Genomic DNA, 5,763 nt, shown 5'->3' on the forward strand with positions numbered 1-5,763 from the left:
GTAGGCAAGGGTCCCTGTCTTCTCTGATCCTCTGTTGAGAGTTCCAGAGGTAGATGGAGGGTTGGAACTAGAATCCTCGCCCCCCTCCTTCCCCACACCTGCTTGCTGCTCTGGCATGGCCGGAAACGGAAGCCTTCTCCTGGCTTTGTTGGGCTTCCTGGGGAAAGGGGAGCTGGTCTAGCAGTGACTCAGCAGAGCTGCCTGCACAGAATCCAAGCCCTGGCCCAGTGTCGTGTGTGTGTGTGTGTGTGTGTGTGTGTGTGTGTGTGTGTGTTCTGTCTTGTCCCTGAGGAAGGGACATGTCCCCTCATGGAGTGTCAATTCCATTTCTTTAGGGTGATGGAGCAGGGACCACACCTGTGGCTGCCACTGCACAGCACAGATCTAACCATGTCCCCCTACCCCAAGGTCCTAGATAAGTGGTTCAGTTCCCAGCCTCCTTTCCACATGTCTAAGATGGGGTCCACCCTGCTCCTTGGGGATGAGGGAGGTCAGACTGTTTGAGTGATTGTGGAGAGTGGAGACTCAATCTGAGCCAAAGTACTGCCCAGAGGCCTAAGCCTGGGAGATGACCATCCATCCACCAGGTCCCCACTTCCCCAAGGCTGCTCTGACCCACACCCTTCTCCCTATTCCTCCCCCACACCACTGCCCCGACCTCACTGGGGCCTTTGTCCCAGTCCTGAGACCCCTGTCTGTGGGCCTGTCTCCTGCACAGTAAAAGAAAGGACCCCATTGTCCTGGCTGCCCGCTGTGACACAGCAACTCCCAAAGACTTCCAAAAATGCTCAGCCTGTCATACCCTGGTGGGCTGGAGAACTTTCCTCTGGGTTGTGGTTAGATCCCTGCCCAGAGTGAGGGCCCAGGTGCCTTTTCTCCCAACAATGCAAGAGTTCCTTCCTTCCCCAGACTGGAGGTTCTTCCTGAGGTCTGACTTCTACTCTTCCTGCTGCAAAGCAGCCTACATCCTCCTGGGAAGGAAGAACTGAAAGATGGATGAACAGAGCATTAAGAAAGGATTGGGCCGGGTGTGAGGGCACACCCTGGTCATCCCAGCAGCTCCGGAGGCTGAGGCAGGAGGATAATGAGTTCAAAGTCAGCCTCAGCAACTTAGTGAGGCCATAAGCAACTCAGTGAGACCCTGTCTTTAAATAAAAACTAAAAAGTGCTGGGGATGTGGATCAGTGGTTGAGCAGCCCCTGGGTTCAATCCCAAATCCAAAAAAAAAGGGCTGGGGAGATAGCTCAGTTGGTAGAGTGCTTGCCTTGCAAGCACAAGGCCCTGGGTCCGATCCCCAGCATGGCCGAAAAAAAAAAAAAAAAAAAAAAAATTGGGAAGAGAGAAAAAAGCAGTGTTGAGAAGGAAGGAGGATGCAAGGGAAAACTACCCCTGCTAGAGGAGTCTAGACTTAGTTCATCATCTGAGTGGGTGGACCTGCGGCTTCTTGTGTTTATCCCAATGGTTCTTCCTTACTGTTTAGATGAATTAACAGAAGGAAGACTGTTGACCACTTTGGACTAATATTTAAGGGGGCAACTCACAGTCCCTAGCCCATGTTCTATAGACCCTAAGCAGTATCTAGGGACTCCTTGTATCATTGGTAAGGGACATCTCACTGTGCCTCAGTTTCCCCATCAAAGTGAGTTGAAGTTCACTCTGACATAATTTCCTGGCAAATGAATCTACTAGAACCACAGGGAATCCTGAAGAACCCAAGGGACTCTGGAGCTGGGAGGGGAGAAATAAGTAGAAGACTGAGGATACGCTGGGAGTGATCCCAGCAACCTGGGAGGCTGAGGCCGGAGGATCGCAAATTTAAGGATCGCTCCGCAACTTAGTGAGGTACTAAGCGATCAGCCAGACCCTGTCTCAAAATAAAATACAAAATAGGGCTGGGGATGTGACTCAGTGGTTAAGTGCTCCCGGGATTAAAAAAGAAAAAAAAAAAAAAAGAAAAAAAAGACAGAAAATAGATGCGAACAGGGAGGCAGAAGGAGAGCTAGATTCCTGGGTGTCCAGTGAGACTGACAGGGAGGGGTGTCTCTCTTTAGTCGAGAGGATGGAGTCCTGGAGGACGCAGGAGGGGCCCAGAGGCAACCAAAGTGTTCCAGTCACCCTTCCTGGGGCCCAGGGGCACCAACTTTAAGCAGTTAAGCCCACAGCTGCTGGGAGGGGGTTCCTCGACAGAGGCCCCCTGACATCTGCCTCCTCTATTTCTGGAGCCACAGCTGAGTCATGGGGGAGGGGAGTCTGTGACTGGAAGAGGAAAAGGCTGAGGGGGAGGAAGAAGGTTCCAGGACCTGGGACTTGGGGCCTGGGGTCCATTCCTTAGAGCAGAGCATGAAGAACTGGAGTTAGATTACAGCAGGACATCTATATTGGAGTCCCTGTGGTAGTGGGGCTTGGGGAAGGGGTCTGGGAGCAGGAGACAGATCTACTACTCCTGAAATGTTGCAGAAAAGAGAAACCTGGTCTGGGTATGTGGATGTTGAGTTAGGAAGGGGGTGAGCCTGGCGCAGTGGCACACACCTGTAATCCAGTGACTTGGGAGGCTGAGGCAGGAGGATTGAAGTTCTAGGCCAGCCTCAGCAGCTTAGCAAGGCCCTGTCTCAAAATAAAAAATAAAAAGGGCTGGGATGTAGCTCGGTGGTAGAGCACCATTGTGTTCCATCCCTAGTACTGCCAGTAAAGGAAAAGAAAGAAAATGAAAGGAAAAAAGAAGGGAGACAGGGAGAGGGGTCCCTAGAGTGGAAGGAAACAGAGAAGCGGGTGGGGATTCCAGCGCCCCAAGAAAAAATAGGGAGGAACACCTTTTCCTCTGCTCCCAAAAGCAGACTCTGAGGACCCTCACCTGAGGGTGTTCTGCCTCTGTCCCTCCCTGGCCCTGAGCCAAGCAACCCCTACCCAGGGTCCTCTGCTTGGGACACCCATCTTTTTCTTCCAAGGGTGGGTCTGTGGAGTCAGCAATGGGATGCTTGGGGCCTTCATCCACTTGAACTGGCATCATGAGAACCTTTCTCTTTTCTGCCTCCCAGGAAGACCCTCTAGTCTAATTTCTGTCCTTCCTGCCACAGGACCCATCCTGGAATTTGGCGCTCCCCTGTCAGGTTGGGGTGGGGGCCCAGTAGGAACCTAGGGGCCTCTCCCCAAGCCGAGAGTCTTCTTGGGCTTCCTAGGCTTGGGTGAGCTTGCTTTCTGTTCCCTCCCCCTTCTATGGGCAGCCGCAGAGGGCACATTCCAGATGAAATTAAATCACATTCCTCCATCCCTGCCTGAGGAGGATGGCATTGCTGACAGCAGCTGTGACACCAGAGGGTCAAGCAGGCAGCAGCTGGCTCCCCTGGGAGAGACTGGGGGCGGGGGCTGGGGGAAGTGGAGGTACCAGGACTTTTCTTTGGAGGCAATGGCTGAACTATGATTTTGGGTGTGTGTGGTACTCGACCACTGAGCTACATCCCCTGCCCTTTTTATTTTGAGACAGGATCTCTCACTAAGTTGTCGAGATTGGCCTCAAACTTATGATGGTCCTGCCTCCTTAGTAACTGGGATTATAGCGTGCACCATGCCAGGATAACTTATGGGTTTTTTTTGGTACCGGGGATTGAACCCAGGGGCACTTAACCACTGAGCCACATCCCCAGTTCTTTTTAATATTTTTATTTAGAGACAGGTTCTCACTAAGTTGCTTAGGGCCTTGCTCAGTTGCTGAGGCTGGCTTTGAACTTGAGATCCCCCTGCCTCAGCCTCCCAAGCCACTGGGATTACAGACGTGTGCCACTGCACTCCCCCTCCCCCGAACTATGGTTCTTTGACCCCAAAGGCCAGTGCAAGAGCAGCAGCCACTGCAACAGGAGGGGCGAGCGTTAGACCAAGGGGTGTCCTCGCTGTACTGAGCCTCTGGGAGTGACCCAGTTGGACTAGATGGGAAAACCAAGGTCCCATAGAAGAGCAATCCTTGTAGCATCCCCTTCTGAGAGGAACCTCTGAGCTGAGCGTGCAATAACACTCTCCTGCTCTGGGCTGAGCTCCCACACAAGATGGGAGAGCAGAGGGAGCCCTTTAAGAGTCACACTTTGAGCGCCCTTGGCCTGATCCCAAAGCCTGGGCTTTGATTTCCTTTGAGACTCTGGCAACAGCCACAATGGCAGCAAGGGGACAGCATGAGGCTGGGCTGAATGGAGAGCTCAGCCCCTGACCTCACCCTCAGAGGCGCCTCAGCCTGCACTGCCTTATAAGGAAATGCCCCAAACAAACCGAGGAAGCCACCTCCGGCCCCCCACCCTGTCCCCGCCCCACTCAGAAGCTATATTTACCCAGAGGAGGCCCCAGAATAACCTCCCACTTGTCCTCCTGCTGTGTGTGTGGGGTGGGGGTGCTGTCCCTCCTCACAACCTCCCCTGGGACTCCACCCTCAGAAGTGTGTCCTGTTTTCTGGTCGGCCTTTCAGTATGTGTTTATGGAGCATCCAGTGGGCTCCCAGGCACCGATTTGGCCTCTGGGTGAAGAGCAGGACAAAGTCCTTGCTCTCAAAGCTCTCTACAATGACGGGCAGGGACTATGATCCACCACAGTCCCCTGGTTTTCCTCCTATTCTGTTTTTTTGGAGGCGGTGGCGGGGGAGTGGAGGGGTTACTGGAAAGTGAACCCATGAGCGTTTTATCACTGAGCTATAGCCCCAGTCTTTTTATTTTTTAAATAAAAAGGGCTTGCTAGGTTGCCAAGACTGATGGAACTTGTGACCTTCCTGCTTAGCTTCCCAACATCTCCCCCAGCAGTCTCCCACTATTCTCTGGTGGCTTCTCCAGCTCCTTTGCATGCATCTCCTCTCTATTGAGTGTTCCTTGAGGGGCTCTGTGTCCTGGGGGATCTCTAAGCCTACTCTTATCTCCATCCTGGTCCTCTTCTGAACTCCAGATCCATATATGAAGCCTCTCCCACAGCACCTCGTTTTGGAGGTTGCAATTTCCTACCATCTCAGCAAAGGGTACCCCTTTCTCCCAGGTGCCCAGAATAACCCCTGGGAAGCTCTGCTGACCTGTGCCCCCTCCACCTTCCATGAGGGCTCCCCAAGAATGAGACTCTGCTTTCCTTCAGCATCTCCTCTCCATCCCTGCTGCTTCCCTGTGCCTGGACCGCTGGGTGGTCTCTTTGAAGCACTGCTGCTGGCGCTAATAGATTCTCCTGCAGCAACCAGGTTTTATTTAAAATGAAAACCTTAGCCAGGCGTGTGCAGCATGCTCAGGAGGCTGAGGCAGGAGGATCACAAGTTCAAAGCCAACCTTTGCAAAAGCGAGGTGCTAAGCAACTCAGTGAGACTCTATCTCTAAATAAAATACAAAATAGGGGTGGGGATGTGACTTAGTGGCTGAGTGCCCCTGAGTTCGATCCCTGGTAACCGCCTCCCCCCGCAACACAAAAAGAAAACCTGAAGTTTGGCTTTTGTCGCACACCTATAATCCCAGGAACTCTGGAGGCAGGAGGATCACAAGTTTAAGGCAGCCTGGGCAACTTAGTGAGACCCTGTCTCAAAATAAAAAATTAAAAGGGCAGGGGATGTGGCTTAGTGGTAGAGCACCCCTGGGTTGGTCGAATTCCCAGTACAAAAGAAATGAAAAAAAAAAAAAAAAGCAACATTCCCCAAATGCAAACCTGGCCATGCTGCCCCTACATAGGCCCCCATTTCTCTTAGCCTCTGACTCTGCGCAGTCTATGGGAACCCCTCCCTCATCCCCACCTTCCAGCCATGCAGTTGTCCCTCTGTTC

Source organism: Sciurus vulgaris (assembly GCF_902686455.1).
Source record: "Sciurus vulgaris genome assembly, chromosome: 1".
NCBI lineage: Eukaryota > Metazoa > Chordata > Mammalia > Rodentia > Sciuridae > Sciurus > Sciurus vulgaris.